Below are 22707 nucleotides of genomic sequence, written 5' to 3'. Positions count from 1 at the left end.
TTTCTGCTGAGGCAATTGGGGTTAAGTGACTTGCCCAGGGTCACACAGCCAGGAAGTATCTGAGGCTGGATTTGAACTCGGGCCCTCCTGAATTCAGGATGGTGCTCCATCCACTGCGCCACCTAGCTGCCTCCAAAGTCATCTTTTTGTGAGTGCAGGTCTGATTGTACCAGTATTCTCCTCAGCAAACTCCAACGATGCTTCAAGACTCTAGAAGATTATTTTATTTTTATCTCTTTTTTAAAGTTTTTTTTCTTTCTTTTTTTCTGAGGCAATTGGGGTTAAGCAACTTGCCTAGGGTCACACAGGCAGGAAATGTTAAGTGTCTGAGGCCAGATTTGAACTCAGGTCCTCCTGACTTCAGGGATGGTGCTCTAGCCACTGCATCAACTAACTGCCCCTCCTCTTGAAGCTTTTTTTTTGGAAGATACATGTGTATGTTTTATAATTCATTCAGTTGTGAGAATAGCGGTACGTATATGCCGTTTGTAAGTGTACAGATATTGGGGAGCACCTGTGTCTTTTTTTTTAACTGCTGGGGACATGGGCAGAAAAGCGTTTGGAGGCCGCTGGCCTGCTGGGCAGCTTCCCGGGCTCGCCATCCCGGCGCAGCACCTGGCCTGCTGTCTCATGGCCGTTCCTCAGGCAGGAGTTGTGTGTGTTCTGGGGCCCAGTGCGCACTGGAAGGCTTTCCAGTTTGGTGGGATCTGCCAGAGCTTGCTTTGTTTGCCTTTGAGAATCCTGGGTCACCTCCACACCAAGCAGAGGCATCAGAGCAGGATTTCCATATCAATGGAAAATATTTCACAATCTGCCAGCATTTTATGAAGACCGTCCACATCTGCGCAGCGGGGGCATTTTATTCTTACCTTGTGGAAAAGTGCTTATCCCAGACATATTTCATTTGCCAGGTGATCTGAAATAAGATCCCAATATATGTAAAAAATGGTGTGAACTTCCCCACCCATGCCCCGCCCTGCCTACAGTCCCCTCTGTGGGAGCTGGCCCTGGGTCCTCCTAATTTCTCTCCCCTCTCCCAGCCCTCCCCGTTGCTTAGTTTTTGGATCCCCTTCTGGGGGAATGCTGTCTCCCTTTCCCACTTCCATTTTCCCAGAATGAGTGCTCTCTGCACTGAACTCCCCTGTCTCAATAGTATTCAACAGTTATTGCTCACATTGTTTGGACTGGCCCTAATCATTTACTTTGTCATTGTTCTTTAAGGTCAATTGGGCCTTATATTCTATTTTGTTGTTATACCCTTTGACCCAGCAGCCATTGACACATCTACCGCACAGCAAAACTATTGTCTCCCCAGTGTAGAATGGGAGAATCCCTGGGTTTTGTACTTCCATGCACAGGGCTTGGCCACATGATAACTGTGCCCAAATACATTTCCATTCCTTCCACAAAGTAGACTAAAACCTTCCGGGCCCTTTGGACAGACAACTAGATGGCTGAGTTTCGGGGCCACAGAGATTCCTCAAAGCATTGACTTTGAGCTTTGAAGGGACGGTAGAGCTCACCTAGAGGGAGAGTCAGGGGATTTCGTTCCAGATTGGGCAGCCATCTGCCACCCCCCACCCCCAGCTTTCAGTACCTCTCCCTAATACAATATCTGTTCTACTTGGGTCAGGGGCAATTTCGTTTTTGTCTTTTGTTCTCAGGGATTAGTCCATAGTTGGTGCTCCACTCAATAATGCAGACTTCCACTCTTCTGTCCCCTTGATAGATGGTTTGATGTGTTCCTGGGGCCAAAAACTTTCTATAGGAGTGTCAATTTAGAATCATCTAATGAGAGGATCCCCCCACCTGCTGATAGCCCCCTCAGCATTAGTGCAAAAAGTTACCATGTATTGGAGGAAGCTGAGGCTCCCAGAGAAGGTGAAATGATTTGCCCACACTCACACACAGCTACTAAGAGGTAGGACTAGAATTTAAATAAACAATTGGCTTCTGACTCACATTTGAGCTCTCTTCCTACTGCCCTACCTCGCCTCTCTAAGCACTGTTCTTCCACCCTTGCTGGAGGCAGAGATCTGCTGGCAGAAGCTCTGAGAACTCAGGGTCCTCCCCCTTCCCCAGCCAAGATGAAACATCTGAAAAAGATTTTGGTGGAGAATGTCCATCCCAGACTTTTGGGGATTTGCTTTTATATTATCGGAATGAAGAAATAAAATCATTATGGTTCAAAATTACTCAAAGATGTGAAGACCCTGAGAGTCTGTGTGTGTGTGTGTGTGTGTGTGTGTGTGTGTGTGTGTGTGTGTGTGTGTGATTTGTGAGCTTTACACACACACACACACACACACACACACACACACACACACACACACACAAACACACACACACACACAAATACACCCCAAGCCCCACAAAAAACCCCAAAACTCAGTTGGTAGAAAGAGATTCTACACCCAGGTGCTCCAAGCCTGGGAAATCAGACCTTCCTCTTGCTTGCCAATGCCACTATTTCTGAAGCTCTGTAATTTCTTCCCTGTCCGTTACCCTCCAGAAACCTAAATTTCACCTCTTCCATTTTAGAAGTATTCAGCATCTCCCTTCCTCTTCCTCCTTCTCCTCCCCCAGTTCCTCCTCTTCCAATTGAGGTCCTATCATTAGGCCACACTGCCTTTCAAATACTTAGCATATTCAAGGTAGCTATAAACTCACTCATTAAAGTTACTCAATAACTTTTCATTAAGTAAAAGTCGAGTAATTTTTATCGCCAGATAGCTGGAGGGCTCAGGAAAGGAAATGAGCTGAGCCACAAAGGGAGCTGGAGTCCCAAAAGGCCGAGGCAGGAAGTCCATTTCAGGCAGAGGTACAGCCTGTGCAAAGGGACAGAGATGAAAGATGAATTTTCCACGAAGAACAGAAAAAGGGACATTTGACTATGAAGGGGACTAATGTGCTAAATGTACTAAAATTAGGACAGAGCCGTGTTGTGAAGAAGTTTAAATGCCGAACAGACAATCCCGGGGCCAATAGGGAGCCACAGCAGCTTTTGGAGCAAGGGCTTTGGGGAGCACACTTGGGCAGCTGTAATGATTACATAGATCAGAACAGTGATATTAACCCCAGATAGAAAAGAATATCCTTTGGCTGTATATTAACTTAGAAAACCACAAATGAACACTATCTATGTTTGATTGTATTTTTTATTTATTTTGTTAAGCATTTCCCCATGACATTCTAATCTGGTTCGAGCAGAACTCTGGGGTGTTGCCTGCACACAGGTACCTTGGAGTTTCAAGGCTGACAGCTCTGGATTAGAGAGGGGAGGGGATGGAGGCAGGGAGACTGATAAGGAGACCATTCTACGCAAGAAAGAATGAAGTCCTGAGGGTCTGTGAGGGAAAAGAAGAAAATGGATACTTGAATGCAAACAACTGGCGAGGGGCGATGAGGAGCCTCTGGGGTTGGGAGTAGAAGAGCAGAGAGGAAAGGGTGTGTTTGAGCTCAGTGGCTGCTTCTTGGGGCTAGTAAACCCTTCTTGGATTGATGATGATTAGTCTGAAAAGCAGGACCTATGAATGCTGTGAGGTTTGGGGAAGAAAGCGCTTTAGAAAAAGGAAAGAGCTTGAGAAATGAGAAGCATCGCTATTAGCAAGAATACTCATTCTTAAGTAGTGTCATTATGATTAATATTACCAGCAACAAGTGTTTATTAAGTGCTGAATATGTTCTAGGCACTGTGCTAAATCTTGAGGGTAAAGATAGTGCCTTCCCTCAAAGAGGATACATTTTAATGGGAAGATAACAGAAAAGGAGCTGAAAAACAAGGAGGCTTATGGGAGGAGGTTGTCATTGAGGTGAAATCTGGAAACTTAGAATGGAGAGGGAGCATGAAGTCCTCCTCCTCCTCCTCCTCTTCCTCCTCCTCCTCCCCTCCCCCCCCTCCTCCTCCTCCCTCCTCCTCCTTCTCCTCCTCCCTCTCCTCCTCCTTCTCCTCCTCCTCCTCCTCCTCCTCCTCCCCCCCTCCTCCTTCCCCTCCTCCTCCTCCTCCTCCCTCCTCCTCCTTCTCTTCCTCCCCCTCCTTCTCTCCTCCTGCTCTCCTCCTCCTCTCCTCCTCCTCCTCCTCCTCCTCCTCCTCCTCCTCCTCCTCCTCCTCCTCCTCCTCCTCCTCCTCAATTTTGTTTTCTGATTCCCCAGGGATCGATGGCTTGATCCCATCACCTGGCTGACGGGGGAGATCCAGCTGTACCAAGCCCTGTAAGACGCTCTGTGACTTAGAGATGGAGTTTGGAAAACAGGATGACTTTTACCTAATAAGGGAGTTTTTTTGGTCAATAACAGAGATCACCTGAAGTTTAAAATTGGCATCACAGTAAATTAAAAGTCACGCCGAGGTGTGAAACGTAATCACTCCCGGGAGGCGAACACAAAGGATTAAAGCCTAGTAGGTGACTCACCCTCCCCTCACTCACCCTTTCTTTGCTTTCCCTTCCTCCCCCCCTCGCCTCCTCCCCCTCCTCTGGCAGGTGGGTGGGAAGCCGGCTGATTCAGTGATTTGCATAGCATCCTTCTGGAGGTGTGGTCAGCAGGGAGCTGCAGGCTTAGAGTGCCAGGCAGGAGGTAGCTGGGTTCGGGCCGCTAGAGTCAGCAGAAGTGTTGTTGAAGTGGATTGCATTTGGGAAGAAAGGACCCGAGTTCGGATCAGAGTCCTGGCACTCAGTGCCTGCGGGATTTTGTGCACTCAGGGCCTTCGCTCCCCTCATCTGGAAAATGAGCTGGGGACCTCTAAGGCCTTTCCCCAGCCTCAAGCTGCTTCCATCATTTTACCTTTAAACTATGAACTTGACATTTAGAGGGAGCAAAGTAATAGAATGAGCAATGAATGTGGACGGTTGGCTTTGTCACTTAATTCTAGTGTGACCTTGGACAAGTCATATAAGTCCTCTGCCTCAATTTTCATCTCTCTCTGTCTCTGTCTCTGTCTCTGTCTCTGTCTCTGTCTCTCTCTCTGTCTCTGTCTCTGTCTCTGTCTCTGTCTCTGTCTCTCTCTCTGTCTCTCTCTCTCTCTCTCTCTCTCTCTCTCTCTCTCTCTCTCTCTCTCTCTCTCCTGTCTTATTCTCTCTCTGTGTATCTCTCGGTATTTCCCTGTCTCTCAGTCATCCTCTCTTTCTCCCTTCTTCCCTCCCCTTCTGTCTCTGTCTCTGTTCCTATCTCTCTTTCCCTTCTTCTCCCTCAAAAGCCATGTCATCTAATTCTTTATCTAACAGGTGGAGAAACCGGGGCTTACCAATGGCTCTCTATTCCGTCCAGAACCAAATATAAAACCCTCTGTTTGGCTCTTACGGCCCTTCATATTCTGGCCTCTCCCTGCCTTTATTGTCCTTTCACCCCTTACTCTCCTCCATGGACTCCAAGCGGCCTTCTTGCCACTTCTCCCCCCAAATGCTCCATCTCTGGGCTCTGGGCATTTTTTCTGGCTGTCCTCCTTCCTTGAAATGTTCTCCCTCCTCTTCTCTGCCTCCCGGCTTCCCCGCCTTCCTTCAAATTTCTCCTAAAATCCCATTTTCTGCAGGAAGCCTTCCTCAGTCCTCCTCATTGGGAGTGCTGAACCCCTGTCAATCATCTCTGATTTTCACACATGTTGTTTGGATGTTGTCTTCCCACTAGAATCTCAGCTTCTGGAGGCATTTCCAGTCTGTCTTTCCCCTGTGTCCCCAGGACCTCATTACAGCGTTTGGCACATAGTGGACACTTGATAAATGCTTATTTATTGACTTGATTTGATATAAGTGATTTGAGTTCACTTAGGTACAAATGACTAAATCAGGATTTCATCCTAGATCCTCTGATTCCAAGGTCAGCGTAAGAGTATTCCACGCTGGCTTTCTGTTGGTTCTAGACTTGCCAATTCTTGACCTTGGACCGGTCACAGGATGGAGTTCTGAACAAGGTAGAAAAATAAGCCACACTAGGAAGGAATGAAATTATCTTCCCACCTAGCTAGAACCCAGCTAGCCTCAGGGTAACCCACCATGAATTAGGTGATCTGGAAGACACCTCACTGCTCAAATAAAATTGAGTCGGGCCCCTTATTTTCCTCCCCACTCCGAGATTCTGGGAAGGTGAGGCAATTGACATTATTTATGATGTTCAACTAAAAGGTGAGTTCCACCCTGAATGGGTAGAATTTAGACTTACTTGGTATTTGTCATAGCATTGTGACCTTGATGGCACTGAGTCCACCCCCATCATTTTATAGGTGAGGAATCTGAGGTACACAGAGAGAAAGGGACTTTGCCAAGGATCACGGAGCTGGTAAGGGTTTGAACTGGGATTGGAACCCAAGACTTCCTGATATCAAATCTAACCTTCAAATAGTCACACCACGCTGCCTCTCAGGAGACCATTCTCTACATGGCAGTTGGCCTTTCACAGCTATAAACTACTGCCTTCTCGACTTGTGAAATTCTGGTCTGTGTCTTTCTGTCAGGTCTCTTCTGGGATATTTCCCCACCTTCCAGAGGTCTTCCTCTTGTTTTTGTTTTTGTTTTTTTTCTTTTTCTTTTTCTTTCTTTCTTTCTTTCTTTCTTTCTTTCTTTCTTTCTTTCTTTCTTTCTTTCTTTCTTTCTTTCTTTCTTTCTTTCTTTCTTTCTTTCTTTCTTTCTTTCTTTCTTTCTTTCTTTCTTTCTTTCTTTCTTTCTTTCTTTCTTTTCTTTCTTTTCTTTCCTTTCTTTTTCTTTTCTTTTCTTTTCTTTTCTTTTCTTTTCTTTTCTTTTCTTTTCTTTTCTTTTCTTTTCTTTTCTTTTCTTTTCTTTTCTTTTCTTTTTTTTGCAAAATCATCCTGTGGATCCCAGCTTAGCTCTCAGGTGGCCTTCTTTTTGTCCTTTTCTATCATTACCTGGATGACTCACCTCCATTTCTAGTCAGACGTGTCTCTGATTATATCTTTTCTTCTCGGGATCAAGTCATCAGTATGTTCTGCAGCTGCTTCTGTCCACAACGCCGCTGTCCCACTGAACCCTGCCGTGTGAAACTGCAACTCTTCAAAACTTCCTAGCATTCCACGTGTTGTACTACCGTGACTCTGGGAGAAGGGTGGAATGATGAAGGTGAGTTTTCCAACAGGAAAGGATCATTGCAAGCTCTGGTCGGTTTCCCAAATGAAATCTTGCCCAATTTCTTCTTCCTGTTTATAGTAGGGTATGGATGTAAATTCACTGAATTAAGCTCTTGAGGGCAGGAAGCGTTCATTTTTGTCCTGGTATCATCAGCCTGAAAATTAAGCGATCCTACTATTCAAGGACACTTCCATGGCCTCATGATCCTACTTGCTGTTTCTGTGACTTCCCATCCCAAATATCCCTCTCTGGCCACCACTCCCTTCTATGTCTATATCTTCCCTATTCAATGTAAGTTTCTCAAGGAGAGGTTGCTTATTATTTACCTATTTTAATCAGAGCACAGGGCCTGACATATAGTCAGTACTTAATTACTATTTTATTTTTCATCCATCCATCCATTCATTTGTACACACATAATCTCCTCGTGAAGACATATGCAGTGATGGGCTGAGAGACAGCAAGGAGTAGTGTAGAGAGAAGTGGGCCTTTCGAATCCCTTCTGTTCAGTTGTGTCTGACACACTGGCAGCGTGAGCTTGGACAGTTGCTTTCTGCCTCTGAGCCCTAATTTCTCATCTCCAGAGTAAGGGCATTGGACCAGTGAAATCTGAGGGCCCCTCCTCCCCTACAGGGACGGTCCTGTGAATTCACCGGGTTGACACGCTGCTAGAGTAACTCAATTCCTTGCCTGAAGCCGGACAATGTGTGGTCTTCTATTTTACTTCGAAGAACGCTGGAAGTTCTTATCTTTGGATGCTGTCCATTTTGCCAGAGGCCAGAACTGAACTGAACTCCACAAACTCCCGGGGAGCTTATTATGTGCAAGGTATGATGGTGCAATCCTCGGGGGGGAGTATCAGTGAAACCAGGAAGACTTTCATTTAAGCCTGACCTCTGACCCATCCTAATTATGTGACTCTGATCCAATCAATTTAACCCTCTGTGCTCTAGGAAGCTCTATGGGAATATAAATTAAGTTTCTGATATGTACCAGCAGATGGAGTTTCCTCACTGGGAATTTCCTGTTCCCATAAAAACACAGGTTCAGACCCCCTCCTCCCAAAAAAACAACATGGCGGGCAAGGTACTAGCAGTGGAGGATACAGAGACAAAATGCAAACAGGCTCTGTCTTCAGGGAGCGTATAGTCCCCTGGAGGGAACCTCTTGTACCCAGAGAAGTATAAATGGTCCAACCGGGATGGGAGGCGAATAGCAAAGGGGGGTGGGGGTGGGGGTGGGGGTGAGAGATTGTGAGAACTACTTGTACCTGGACTCATTCTTAGAAGAAGACAATAAAGGGGAGGACTGGGAGTCTTTGACCACTCTTGGAACGCAGAGCTGGGGGATAGAATATCCCGGTGGGGATTTGCAGGAGAACTGTCCTTGAACCCAGGAAGACTCAGGTGGAGCAGGGGACTCTTGCCAAACCAAGCCTGAGGGCTGGAGACGTGAAAGGTGGCTGGCCTTCTTCCTGAGAAAGGAGAGATCCTAATCCATACCCGCTATGGCTTTTGAAATGATAGCTTATTTTTGACCTTATTATAGGTCAAGGGGCACTGGACTTTGCTATGGGTGACGTGCAGGCTGTGAGATAGCAGACAAATCTTAGCCTCCCTGGACCTCAACTAGCCTGTGTAGAAAATGAGAATGGGGGACTATTGACTTCTAAACTCTCTACCATTATTTATTTAATCCTGTGACTCTTCGGGTCCTCAAGGCTTGGGCTGCGGCTTTTCACGGTCCTTGCGTTCTGCTCCTGAACGTTAAGGATTTCTGTGGCCTTGTCTCCGCTTCTCAAGGTAAAGGATGATTTACTCAGTCACTGGGGGCTGGAGAAAGAAACTGGGGGCAGAAACCAACAGAGAGGACCTTCGAAGCCTTTAGTCCAATCCCAGCATTCTCCTGAGGAGTAACTTGGGGTTGTGGAGGAGCAAACAGTAGAGGTGGGATTCATAAGTACATCCAGAGACTCCAGAGCCACTTATTTTCCCGCTGTTACACCCTTCCCAGATCTTCCTTTTCCCAAGGAATGTCTCTCTTTTCTGTATATTTGCATTTATTTTCTATCGGCATTGTGGGCAATAGTTTGACCATCTTATTTTACAGATGTGGAAACTGAGGCTCTTAGATCGGGGAATTGACTTATCCGAAGTCACCTAACTATTAAGTGACAAAGTTAGATTCTGATTATTTTGGTCCAGAACTGGCTTTTTTCCCAGCATTCCTGGAGGCATCCCCTAAACAAGCCCTATTTCCGAGCCCTGCCACTGCTTGGGGAACGATTCAACCTGTTCTAACCTCAGTTTTCTCAGCTGCCAAAAGGGACATAAATATTTGTTCTCCCTCCCTCTCTTATAGTTGTAGGGGAGCAGATTGTGATGGCTATGGAAATGTGAGCTGTTATCATTATTACTCACCCTCTCCAGACATTCCCGGTGACTCCCTCCTTGGCTTTGTTCACTCGGTTCCTTCCTGTGGGGATGCCTTCCCCTCTGCCTTTGGCTCTGAAAATCCGGGCCATCCTTCAAAGGTCAGTCCCAGTGTAACCAACGGTACCGATCCCTCAGAGGCGGTGTGCCGGGGGGGCTGCCGGACCAACTCTGGAATCAAGAAAACCCGAGTTTGGAGTCTTATCTCGGAGACCTCGCGCAAATGACTCCCAGGCCCCCTAAACAACAGGACACTGGTACAGGGAACTCCCCATTCACGGGAAATCGGAGCTTATTCTTATATAAAACTTTTACCTGAAGATCTGCACATGTGAGAGAATGAGATGTTCTACATCCATAGGGGAAAGGTTGGGAGGACGTTCAGGGCTTTCTGACCCCAAGCAAGTCCCTCACAGTGTCTCTTATTCACCAAAGCAGAATCTGTGATACCTTCTCCTCCGTGAAGTCTTCGGGGACTTCCCCAGCTGGGCCCGAGCTCTCCTTCCTCTGAGCTGCTGCTGTCCCCTGTATCTGCTCTCTCCGACATTGGTTCAAGGCCTGGGTGATCCTGGAGGGCTGCTGGATTAGGAGTTCGGTTTGTGTATAGGTCAGTCAAAATGGTGGCCAGGGTTCACTCCATCCCTCAGTTTCAGTGACTCTGTGACGTGGCTCTCCCTTCATTAGGCCCTTCCTAAGTCGCCTCCTCCTGCCTGGAGTTCCTGGGCATTGGTCTGGGCCCACATGGCTCCCATCGTGTGTCAGTACATTGTAAGCTCCCTGAGGGCAGGGGCTGCTGCACTTGTTCTGGGTTTGTATACCTTGGTTTCAGACCTACACATAGTAGGTGCTTAGTAAATGCTTGTCAATCGAATGAATGAGAGAATCGGTCAGAGCTCTTATATTTAGAATGGGAGAGATGTAAGGACAGAGAGACAGAGACACAGGGAGACAAAGACAGAGACACAAGGAGACAAAGACAGAAATAGACACAGAGACAGAGATAGAAACAGAGAGACAGAGACAGAGAGGGAGACAGAGAGATAGAGATAGAGAGAAAGAGAGACAGAGATACAGGGAGACAAAGACAAAGAGACAGAGACAGAGAAAGAAAGACAGAGACACAGAGACACAGGGAGACAGAGACAGAGACAAAGACAGAAATAGACACAGAGACAGAGATAGAAACCGAGAGACAGAGACCGAGAGGGAGACAGAGAGACAGAGACAGTGACCCAGAGATGAAGAACTCTTCTCCTTGGGGCAAAGGGAATTCCTTCGCCGAATGTCAGAGAGAGTCACTAAACTGTGTCTTTGCTGCCCAGGTAAGAGAACGAGGGGACGGAACATCCAAGTGCTTTGCAGCTGGGGGCAGCCACAGTCTTCCGCTCTGTCTCTTTATTCTGCATCTCTGCGGCTGTCTGTCCCTGTCACTCTGTCTGTCTTTTGGCAAAGGGCCAGAAGAGAGCGTTGGGAGAACAGCCTGCCCGGGGGGTCCCAAACCTGGCTGTTTTTCCACGTCTCCCACATTGCAAGGAGAATCTCCTCCCGGGTGTGCGGGAAGGAGCCGGGCAGCACGCACTTGGCTGTGGGGATGGCTGTCCCTGGGACTCCAGCAAGTTACCGGCTCCCCGGGCCACAGAGGCAAAGTGATTGGAGAAGACTCTTCAAGCTTTAAGGCTGTCCCTTCTGATGTGAAATCTGTTCTTGGGATATTGTTACGTGCAAACCCTAAATAGGATCCTAATGGGGCTTAGAGATAATGTTAATGAGATAATGTGTACAGAGTAAGCCTTGGAGTTTTACACACACACACACACACACACACACACACACACACACGTGCGCGGCATATATACATAACACACACACACCTATATATATATATATAATATATGCAGTACAGTTTATATATTATATGAAGACTTACAGACTTATCTTTGGGTGTATATGGAATAATTATGATATAGTAAATTCATTATAAATTTCTTCTGTATATCTTTTGTTATAAACACATACTTACACATAGATGTGTCACATCTGTATTACACACATATAAATGAAATAAAGATATGAACACGCATATATTAAGCTTAAATAGCTTAGAACCGGACTGAGACTCTCAGAACTGTGTGCATATATGTATGCAGGCAAGTCCTTGGTCCCTCTGGAGATCCGTGTCATACCCTGTAAAATGAGTCTCTCCACTGCCCCCCTTCTTCTCTCCCCCCCCCACAAGGCTCCCTGATTTTTCAAGGCCGGAAACTCATTCCCATGAAGGGCCAATGAGCCTCTTTTAGGAGAGGAAACAAACAGTTCTGGGTTTTGAAGTCAGGAAGAAATGAATTCAAGTCTAGTCTCTGACTGGGCCAGTTTTAGCCTCAGTTTCCTTATGCGTAAAACGGGGATGGAGCTAGGGGCAGTTCCTCCCAACAGAGGTGCTGATGGGGATGTTTAAATGAACAGTGTCATTCCTTGACGCTCTGTACAACGTGAGTTATTGTGGGTTATTGTTAGAACTTTGGTCAAACTGGTTCGGACTCGGAACCTCCTGTTCTTTCTGCTTACCGAGCTGCCTCTCTTCCCCACCCTTCCTTTGGGGGAAAAGAGTCACTTTCTATTACTGATCTGATACCAGCTTTTTCCACTGTCCACAGTAAAAACCTCCCCTCCAAGTCACTTGGGGATGGTCCCAGAAGGGGATAATTTGCTCACCATTCAATTGTTTGGACCTTTTTTTTTAAAGGCCCTGGGCTTCCTCTTCACGATTGCTGCTTCCCTGTGTCTCTGCAGCTGTTGGGGGTGGCCCTGGAGGACCAGGCTGGTGCTGGGTCCAAGGGAAGGCCGCCTACAAAGGGGCAGGGCTCCTGGCTGACCTTGGCCTTTCTCCGGGTCCCGATTTCTATCCCCGTGGAGCTCCTGAAGAGCTCTGGATGGGAGTTTGAAAGCTGCCTTCATGTTCCTTCTCTGCTGAGCACTCTTCCCAGAGCCTCAGTTTCCTCTTTGGAAAAATGGAAATATTGCTCCCAGGACCCTTGTGTTGATAATCACTAAGTGATAGTGAGATGTGGCTTTGTAGAGCCGAGGCAGTGTGGTGCAGTGGAGAGCGAACCGACGTCAGAGACAAGAAGATCTGACTCAGGTGCCCTGATAGCTCCTAGCTGTGCGACTGGGCAGGTCAGTGCTCCAGGAAGCTCAGCCTCTGAGGTGGGAGCCTGTGTCCTGGGGGTCCCCAGCACATTCCTGTGACTTTTTAAAAAATGTAGTTTTTTCTGTTTGTTTTTGAGAGGCAATTGGGATTAAGTGACTTGTCTAAGGTCACACAACTAGTAAGTATGAAGTATCTGGGGCCAGATTTCCACACAGGTTCTCACAACTCCAGGGCCAGCGCTCTATCCACTGTGCCATCCAGCTGCCCCACTGTGTGACTTTGGGCAGGACCTTCAGTTTTCTTGGGCCTCAGTTTATTCATTATAAGATGATGAGGTGGATTAGAGCTCCTAAGTCTCCAAGGTCCATTCCAGTGCTGGATCTTGGATCTTAGGCCATCATAGGGCTACTCAAAACAATTAATATGAATATACCTCTCTCTGGGTACCATGATCTCTCTCTAAATTAAGACTTGTAATTTTGCACGTGTGCATGTCAACTATTAACTTTAATAACAAAACCACGATAAGACTTTGGGACATCTTGTCCACATGCGTGTGAGTGTCTGTGACTTTAATAATAGCAGCTGAAATTTCGGTAGTACCTACTATGTGCCGGGAACTCTGCTAAGCTCTTTACAAATATAATCTCACGCCAATTCCATGAGGTAAGTGCTCTTCGTAGCCACATTTCTATTGGAGGAAACCTGGATAAGTGGAGAACCGGTGTCTTGCTCGGGGTCATGTAGCTAGGAAGTATCTGAGTCTGGATTCAAACCCAGATTTTTCTGACTCCTTGCTCAGTGCTTGACTTGGTACAGACCCACTTGACATCCATTTGATCCTTAGAATCTGGCCCGGCCTCCCATCTTTTCCCATACGAAAACCGCCCCATCCATAGAGCTCTTTGAGATTTGCAAAGCATTATTTCATTTGAATCTCACAGCAATCCTAATTTTGAAGTAGGTACTATTCTTATCATACCCATTTTACAGAGGAGGAAACTGAGGCTCAGAGAGATTGTCCAGTGTCACACTGCTGCAAATAGGGTGAGAAATTAAGAAAGACCTTCAAGGTTATTTACTTTTTACACACCTTTCCTAGCCTCCAGCCAGAAGGAACTGGTTGCAATTTGCCCCTTTGGATTCTAAGGGTATCTCCAAGGGTGTTTGGGGTGTTTTTGCCCTATTGCTATCACCTCAAGGCCCCATTGTGAGTGACTAACACCCTAGTTCCATGGAACATATCAATGTCAGCCTTTAGATAGGGACTTCTTTATTTGGAAGCCTTAGCAGAATCAAAAGTAGGAAGATTTGCCTCCGGCTCTTCAGGGGTGCACTCTCCCCTGAAACACCACCGCTCCTGGGGGGAGTGGACCCAGACTGAACAGCAGTGTCTGCATAGCACATCCAGGATATGAGAGTCCTCATCCTAGCGACCGCTGGGCAGGGTCCTGAAAGACCCTTCTCACAGGCACGAATGCTGGCTTTCTTGCAAAGCTGGTATGGATTAATTCCCAGACTCCTTTCTCCCTCCTGACTTTCTGGAACTCACAAGGTCATAGCATCCCAACGAATCTCCTTCACCTAAAATGAAAACAGATATTGAGGAAAATACCCATAATCCATACTCATAAGCCACATGTCAGCCTTGGAGGAGCATAAGGTCTCTAGAAATGGAGGTGTTGTGTTCGGGATTGTGGAGTAGGCCCCGGCTGGGCGCTCACCAGGCTGTTTGGTGCTCGAATGTCCAGAAGAGCCGGGGGTCCGAAAGCACCTTCATCATCATTTACCCGTCCCTTCCACTCCTCGGAGTGGCCCTCTCAGCCCTTGATGAGCCAGCAGGTGTGAAACGGTTCTCTGAAGGGGAGACTGACTGGCAGGGAGCTCCCGCGCCAAGGGGTCTGCTTAATTGCTAAATGCTTCACTTGGCAGAGACAACCCGAAGCTGGAGAGCCTGCTGCTACTTGTCCTGCTCTCTGGGGGTTCGCTTCCTGTAAGTCACAGTAGTCTAACGTCTTGTCATCTCTCCTCTTCCAGGGGCTATGAAAGAAGAACGTGAAGAGCTTTGGGAGTACAGCGTGTAAGAAGGGAAAAACAGTGCTGAGGAGGAGTCCGAGAAATAGAGAATATGGGAGCTGGAAGAGATCTTAGAACAGAAAACGTAAAAAAAAAGGGGAACATAAAATGTCCGAACCATAAGGGAGTCTAGAATGCTAGAACGTAGGATGTTAGCATGGCAAGAGTCAAATGTTAGAGCTGCAGGAGATCTTAGACCTTAGAACTTAGAATGTGAGAGACAGAAGGGGCCTGAGAACATAGAATAGAAGGTCAGAACTGGAAGAGTTTTTGAGCATACAGTCTTAGGAAATAGAATAGGGAACATCAAAAGATGCTTAGAACATAGAATAATCATTGTTAAACCTGGAAGAGACCTTAGAGCATAGAATGCAGGACTAGAAGAGACTTTCAAGTATCCACTGTTAAAATGCGCGCTGGCAGAAAGTCCTTAGAATATAAAATAATAATTGTTAACCTTGGAAGAGAACTTAGAACATAGAATATCAGAACTGGAAGAGACTTAAGCACCCACTGTCAAAATAGAGAATGTCAGAAGATCCTTAGAACATAGACTAATAATTAATTGTTAAGACTGGAAAAGGACCTAGAACATAGAATGTTAGAACTGGAAGCGACTTTCAAGCATCCACCGTGAAAATAAAGAATGTCAGAAGGTCCTTAGAACATAGAATAATTAATTTTTAAACTTGGAAGAGGACCTAGAACATAGAATGTCAGAACTGGAAGAGACTTAAGTACCCACTGTGAAAATAGAGAATGTCAGAAGGTCCTTAGAACATAGAATAATTAATTTTTAAACTTGGAAGAGGACCTAGAACATAGAATGTCAGAACTGGAAGAGCCCTTCAAGCATCCACTGTCAAAAGAGGCCTTTGAGAACTCATTGTTAGAAAATAGAATATAGAATGTAAGAGAGAAAATAGAACTGAGGAAGTCAGAAGGTGCTTAGAATGTAGAATATTGAGTGTAAATGTGGAGGACACTTTAGAGCTTTGAATGTTAGGATTGCAAACGTGTGCTGCAGCAAATGTTTTAACAAGCAGCTCTGTGAAAAAATGCATATGACATACCTTGAAGTTTAATTAGCATCATTCATGTTCTCGCCATGGCTTTCGTAAGTCTCAACAAGGAACAAAACAGCAACTCAAGCCCTGATTTGTAGCAGATACGGCTTCGCGAGGAGTAGACGCTTATGCTGAAAATTTCACAATCAGCTCTTGAGAGACAGCTCCAGTGAGAAGGAACTAGAATTCAGAAGGGCAGAGATGGGAAAACTGGGAGCACTTCCAGGAGTTAAACTACAGGATTTCTGAACACGGAATGTCAGGGTCAGTGAGTCCGTGTTCCAGAGTCTGGGAGACCAGTGCCTGGCCCGACGAGGTGATTTTGCCCAGGTTTGAAGGGAGCCACAAATCTGAGTCCAGTTTATGTTCTGCTTTGGCCATATCCTAGGAGACGGCCTTCTGGGAAACGGGCTGCTCTGTGCCTCTGAACAAGGGTGATAATGGCCCTCATGGCAGAGGCTTATCCCAGCAGGTCACTGGGTTGATTCCCGCCCTCCCCCCATCCTTCATCTCCCTCAAGAGTCACCTGGGGAGAGGTCTGCTGACATCAGAGCAAATTGGGGCGTGAATGTTGAGGGTGGGGCCGTTCTCCATTTCACTGCTGGGTGCTTGGGTGTCAGAGACAGGATTTAGGTCAGAGAAAGTTCCAGACACAGTGTGAACCCCTCAGAGCCAAGCTGCCCGTCCTCAGCTTCCCTGCCTTCTAGGAACTTGCGTCCCAACTATTCTAGAAGTCATTAAATAAGGTTCCCCTTCTCCCCCCCAGATTCACTCACCTTAAAGGAGACGGTGAAGGCTGCAAGCTCTCAGTGCAACGGGCACAGCGTGGCATTCAGAGACAGAGGGGCTGGGTTTCCATGGGGACGGTGTGACTTGGGCAAATCAGCTCAGCTTCCCAGACCCCAGGTTCCCCATCTGTAAAGTGTGGAGTTTGGACTAGATTACCCTTCAGGTCTTTTTCAGTTCTAAACTGCTGATTCTGTGACAGAAGAGACCTCAGACCAAGGAATCCTAGAGCCAGAAAGTACTTTAGATCAGGAAATATCAGCTGGGAGGGAGCTTAGAACAGGGGATGTCAGGGCTGGGAGGGGCTTAGAACAGGTGATGTCAGGGCTGGCAGGGGGCTTAGAACAGGGGATGTCACGGCTGGGAGGAAGTCTTAGAACAGGGGATGTCAGGGCTGGTAGGGGGCTTAGAATAGGAGATGTCAGGGCTGGGAGGGGGCTTAGAACAGGGGATGTCAGGGCTGGTAGGGGGCTTAGAACAGGGGATGTCAGGGCTGGTAGGGGGCTTAGAACAGGGGATGTCAGGGCTGGGAGGGGGCTTAGAACAGGGGATGTCAGGGCTGGGAGGGGGCTTAGAACAGGGGATGTCAGGGCTGGCAGGGGGCTTAGAACAGGGGATGTCACGGCTGGGAGGAAGTCTTAGAACAGGGGATGTCAGGGCTGGTAGGGGGCTTAGAATAGGAGATGTCAGGGCTGGGAGGGGGCTTAGAACAGGGGATGTCAGGGCTGGTAGGGGGCTTAGAACAGGGGATGTCAGGGCTGGTAGGGGGCTTAGAACAGGGGATGTCAGGGCTGGGAGGGGGCTTAGAACAGGGGATGTCAGGGCTGGGAGGGGGCTTAGAACAGGGGATGTCAGGGCTGGTAGGGGGCTTAGAACAGGGGATGTCAGGGCTGGGAGGGAGCTTAGAACAGGGGATGTCAGGGCTGGGAGGGGGCTGAGAACAGATGATATTTGGGTTTGGAGGGGTATAATCATGCAGAATATTGGATCTGGAATTTGTCTTGTCCCCCCCCTCCCACTCCCCTTTACACATAAGGAAACGTCTCCAGACAAGGAAGCATCTTTCCTGTCCATGGTCCTGGATCTTAGTTAGCAGCAGAGCCAGTATTAATTTGGCTCCTCTAATTCTAAATAATTTTTTTTAACCTTGGAATAAGGGGGGGGGGTCAGGACCTTTGTCCCTCAGCGCTGCTCTTAATCGATAGACAGGAGAAGAAGGTGATCCACAAGAGGAAGGCACTTTTGTAAGAATGAAATCAGTGAGAATAATGACGACACTAATTACAGTAACAGCATCCCAGAGGTCAAGGACACGTTACACTCGTGACCTTCTCTGTTCCATCCAGCCATTCTTGAGGTAACTCGCATCCCACCCATTTTACAGATGAAGAAACTGTCTCTGGGGGCTGAGCTGAAGCACGTGCCAGTGCAGAGCCAGGATTCCAACCTGAATGACCAGATCTGAGCTCTGTCCAGACCACGCCAGCCCCTCCCTCCTCCAGACCACGCCAGCCCCTCCCTCCTCCAGACGTGACATCCCCCTCAGACAGACGGACGTTTTCGGGAAGACCTGGGCGTCCATCTTGCTTCTAAGGCGTTATTCCCCAGAACTAGCCCGACATAATGTCACTCCTGCTCCCAAAGCCTTCACTGGCGAGTGCCCCGCCTCGAAGGGGAAATCTGAATCCAAGCTATTGTGGCTTTTGTGTGTTGACATTTCAAGTTCTTTGGAACCCGGTGGTTCCAGAGCCAGCTTGGTTTTCATGGCCTCCATGCCCGGGACCCAGCCTTCATTTCTGCTCTTTGAAGTCCTTTGCAGCTTTTAGAGCTCCGCGCTGGGGGCACAGCTCCTGCAGAGTCTCTTTTCCCCCATAATGATCAGTGTTCAAGTCATCTCCTATTTCCCTTTTCCCCCCTGAGGCTGGGGTTAAGTGACTTGCCCAGGGCCCCACAGCTAGGAAGTGAGAAGTGTCGGAGGGCAGATTTGAACTCGAGTCCCGGCTGCACAACCCCCGTATTATGCTGCTTCCTCCACGGAGCCATGTGGGCCGAGTTGACGTGAATGCTGGGAGTATCAGCTGTGTTCCCGAGGCCGTGTTGGCTAACACTCCTCGTCGATGAGAAGGCCCTGGGTTCAGTTCAGGGCTCACTCCCAGCTCAGCAAAGTTGGGTCTCACGGAGGCGGGTTGAGGGCCCTCAGTAAGGAGATTTGAAACTCAGGCCCTGCTGTTTTCTGTTTGCCTCAGTTTCCTCAACCACAAGTGCGTATGAAAATGTACAAAGTGCTTAGCCGGGTGCCAGGCACATGGTGCCCAGCTTCCTCATTTGGGGGATGACGCCTAGAAACAGGAAGCAACTTCCTTAAAGTCACCCAGTTTGTTCCCCCCTTTGTCCAGCTTCCTCCTTTTGGAGGGGAGGGATTAGCAGGCAGGACCTGATTTAACCCAGTGCTGAATAACTCGTGAGAAAAGGTCCCTTTGAGGTCATCACTTCAAGGTCTCTCAACATGAGAATGTGGCAGGAGTCCTGAGGGGTGAAGCTGCTCCCTGAGTGCTGGATCTGAGCTCCCGCCGGCGTTCTCCCCTTGGACCATGGTGTCCATCCCGCTGGGATGTGGGAGCCCTGGCTCTGCCCCATGGCGTCACTCGGTCTCCCCCACGATGCCCTCGCCCACTGACGGATGAGCGGAACCAGTCGGCCGGCATTGCTGAGCCCATTCCTAGATAGGCCCAGGACCGGGGTTCAGCAGGCCTCCCAGGGGAGAACGAGATCCCCACGCATTGAGAAACACAGGGCAGGCAGGGAGCCAGGGCAGGGAAAGTGGGCAAACTTGTTGGGAGGCTCCCTCCCAGTCAGAACGGGCGGAGGACGGCGGGAGGGCCCTTGGCTCCTGGAAAAGACGCATCAGGATTAATCTCCTTAGTTCCCAGACAGAAGGCCGGGGCTGCCACCCGTGCCCAGGGAGTGTCCGGGCTGTCATAGTCGCCTGTATGTAGTACTTGGCCTTCCACTGCACCCAGTGGTTAACCAGCCTGAGTTTGAATACTTTCCCTGATGGGGAGCTCCCTACCTACAAGTTCCACTCCAGTTGTTAAAATGTGGTGAGCTTTCCTCACGATTCTCGTTCAACATGTCATCTGCAAAGAGTGCTAGTTTAATTTCCTCATTATTTTCTCATTCCTTTCATTTCTTTTTCTTTTCTTATTGCTAAAGTCTCGTACAATGTTGAATAATAATGGTGATAATGGGCATCCTTGTTTCTCCCCTGATCTTACTGGGAATGTTCTTCCAACAGGATTCATAAAATGTATTAAAAATAAATAAACTTACTACAATGAACAAACAAGCAGACAAAAAGATTCCCATTCAGTTCAAGCCTGCATTCATTAGGCACCTACTTTGTGCAAAGCACTCGTGTATGTGGTGTTGGGGTACAAAGGAAACAAACGGTCCAGTCCTGCCCTCGAGGGCCTTCTGGGGGAAACTGCACGCAGATAATTGAGGCCACATTGAACCACACCAGAATGAGGGTAACAGTGAAGACCCAATGAGATCATGTCTGTAAAGTCTGGCACATAGTAGGTGTTAATTGATGCTTTTTTCCTTCCCTTTTTTTTTTTTGAAACAGAAGTGCTAGTTATCATCATCATCACTATTATTATTATCATCATTATGAATATTTCTTACTTGGAAGCTATTTGTCAATGTGCAGTAGAAACTAAACCCAAATTGTACATTATAGTATTATAGATATCATATATATAAATATATATGATAGATTGCTTGCTGTCTTGGGGAAGGGAGGTAAGAAAGGAGGGAGAAAAAATTTGGAATACAAAGTCTTACAAAAATAAACTAAACCTGAATTGTACATGTATAATATTTTATATATAAATATATATTAGATTGCTTGCTTTCTTGGGGAGGGGGAGGTAAGAAAGGAGAGAGAAAAAATTTGGAAAACAAAGTCTTACAAAAATGAATGTTGAGAAGTGTCTTTACATGTATATGGGAAAATAAAATACTATTAAAGATAAGAAAGTTATAGAACCAAAATGATAAAAGAGAAAAAAAAAAACCCAAAAAACCACCAAAAAAACAAAAAACAAAAAAAAACCCTCTGAGACCAGGAACTATTTTGCTCGTGATTTTGTTTTTCTAGGGCTGAACCAAACTTCCTCAGCTTAAAATAAGTATTCTCTTAATAAATGAATGAAGGCAGCTGAAGTGTGGGCTAAGTCTTGGGCTGGATGGGTGAGGGGGAAGCTGGCTTTGCCATTACCTCTGTCATTGAGTAGGTCACTTCATATCTCCAGGCCTCAGTTTCCCCATTTGTAAAATGGAAGAGTTGAGCTAGAGATCCTAAAGGTCCTCTTTGGCTCTGAGACCCCGTATTCTTTGCTCTAAGGCAGGGCTATTTGTCTCTTCCTGTGCTGTCCCTTTGTCAGAAATTCTGGGGAAGCTGATGTACTTCTTTCCCAAGTCTTGCTTCTATCTAAATTCCAACTTGGAGGAATTTTAGTTAATTTATTAATTTAGTGAAATAATAAATTTAGTTGAAGGTGAATGATGATAAAGATGTGACTGCAGTTACCAGCTAGCTCCCCAATATCTCTCCATGGGGTAGATATTATTATAGAGCTATTAGAGATATTGTGGGAGCCACATTGGAAGCCCCAGCTCTAAGGCTGCTGCTTCTTGATTTTTTTCCCCGTGGTCCGAGATCCCCTCTGACCTTAACCCACCAGCTCTAAGGCCGTCTGACACTGACCTCTCCCTCTGTCCAACGTATTCGGTCAGCCATTCCCTCATTCATCCAGGCCCGGCCCTCATCGCACCCTAATGCCGCAGGTAGTTTTCAGCCTTATAAGGCCTTTCCTGGAAGTAGTTTGTGTTCCTGTAAACAAAGTGACAGCGTTTGTGCCTTCCAGTAACGGGTGGCTCCTGGCTAACAGAAGCTTGAATGGCGGTGGGTGTGGGAGCTGCCCAGGCCAGGCGTTTTGCAAGAGGGTTGTGAGAGCTCCGTGGGAGGCTCAACACCATGGGAACGCACAAGGGCTCCCGTCCGAGCCGTGTGACCAAAGTCACTGCCAAGGCTTGCTGTCCGTGCGGCTAATTCTGAGCTCTCAAAATGGACATGAAATAGAAATCGAGCCCAGGGATCCTTTCATATCCAAACTGGGCGGGTTCAGATTGGTAGGTGAGGAAGGCAAAGGTGGGAGGGGGCTTAGAACGAGGGATGTCAGGGCTGGGAAGAGGCTTAGAACAGAAGGTGTCAGAGCTGGGGAGGGGGACTTAGAACAAGGAATGCCAAGGCTGGAAGGGCTGGAGGGGCTGGAGAATTAGGGATGTCAGAGCTGGGAAGAGGCTTAGAACAGATGTCAGAGCTGGAGAGGGGGACTTAGAACAAGGAATGCCAAGGCTGGAAGGGCTGGAGGGGCTGGAGAACTAGGGATGTCAGGGCTGGGAAGAGGCTTAGAACAGATGTCAGAGCTGGAGAGGGGGACTTAGAACAAGGAATGCCAAGGCTGGAAGGGCTGGAGGGGCTGGAGAACGAGGGATGTCAGGGCTGGGAAGAGGCTTAGAACATATGTCAGAGCTGGGGGGGGACTTAGAACAAGGAATGTCAAGGCTGGAAGGGCTGGAGGGGCTGGAGAACGAGGGATGTCAGGGCTGGGAAGAGGCTTAGAACAGAAGGTGTCAGAGCTGGGAGGGAGCTTAGAATAGGGGATGTCAGAGCTGGGGAGGGGCTGAGAGTGGGGGATGTCAGGGCTGGAAAGGAGCTTAGAACAGGCAATATCAGGCCTAGAGGGCCTGAGGACAGGGATGTCCGAGAGGGATTTTAGAACAAAGACTGTCATAGAGAATGTCCGGGCTGGGAGAGACCTGGGAGCACAGCCTGGTCAGTCTGCCACTGTGTCTTTATTTCATAAATGTGGGTTCTAGGTCAGACAGGGCACAACAAGTGCCCAAAGCCGGGGGGTGAATTTGTGGCAGATCTAGAATGAGCCCCCCCTGCAGCCCAGGAGCTTGGGGCCCTTTCTCCTCCTCTTCGGGAGCAGGACTCCCCTTCCTGAGCCAGCTCCTGTGAGGTCTGGCTCTAGGTGCTTTTCCCAGGAGCAGGC

The 22707-nt window shown here is 47.7% G+C and overlaps 3 long non-coding RNA genes across 3 annotated transcripts; 1 reads left to right on the top strand and 2 right to left on the bottom strand.

Moving 5' to 3' along the window:
* The first annotated feature begins 6832 nt into the window (after positions 1-6832).
* LOC141541576 (uncharacterized) lies at positions 6833-15876 on the top strand. Its single transcript, XR_012481844.1, has 3 exons — positions 6833-7064; positions 7707-7901; positions 14691-15876. It is a non-coding gene; the product is annotated as an uncharacterized LOC141541576 (long non-coding RNA).
* On the bottom strand, positions 8310-10005 carry LOC141541575 (uncharacterized). Its single transcript, XR_012481843.1, has 3 exons — positions 9821-10005; positions 9494-9676; positions 8310-8547 (listed from the first exon to the last, which is right to left on the bottom strand). It is a non-coding gene; the product is annotated as an uncharacterized LOC141541575 (long non-coding RNA).
* LOC141541574 (uncharacterized) lies at positions 13975-21511 on the bottom strand. The gene is made up of 4 exons (XR_012481842.1): positions 21354-21511; positions 16573-16711; positions 15803-15976; positions 13975-14237 (listed from the first exon to the last, which is right to left on the bottom strand). It is a non-coding gene; the product is annotated as an uncharacterized LOC141541574 (long non-coding RNA).
* Positions 21512-22707: the final 1196 nt, after the last annotated feature.

The sequence above is a fragment of the Sminthopsis crassicaudata genome, chromosome 4, assembly GCF_048593235.1.
Source record: "Sminthopsis crassicaudata isolate SCR6 chromosome 4, ASM4859323v1, whole genome shotgun sequence".
Taxonomy (NCBI): Eukaryota; Metazoa; Chordata; class Mammalia; order Dasyuromorphia; family Dasyuridae; genus Sminthopsis; species Sminthopsis crassicaudata.
The sequence above is the reverse complement of the archived record's forward strand: the minus strand, read 5'-3'. Positions and strand labels throughout refer to the sequence as shown.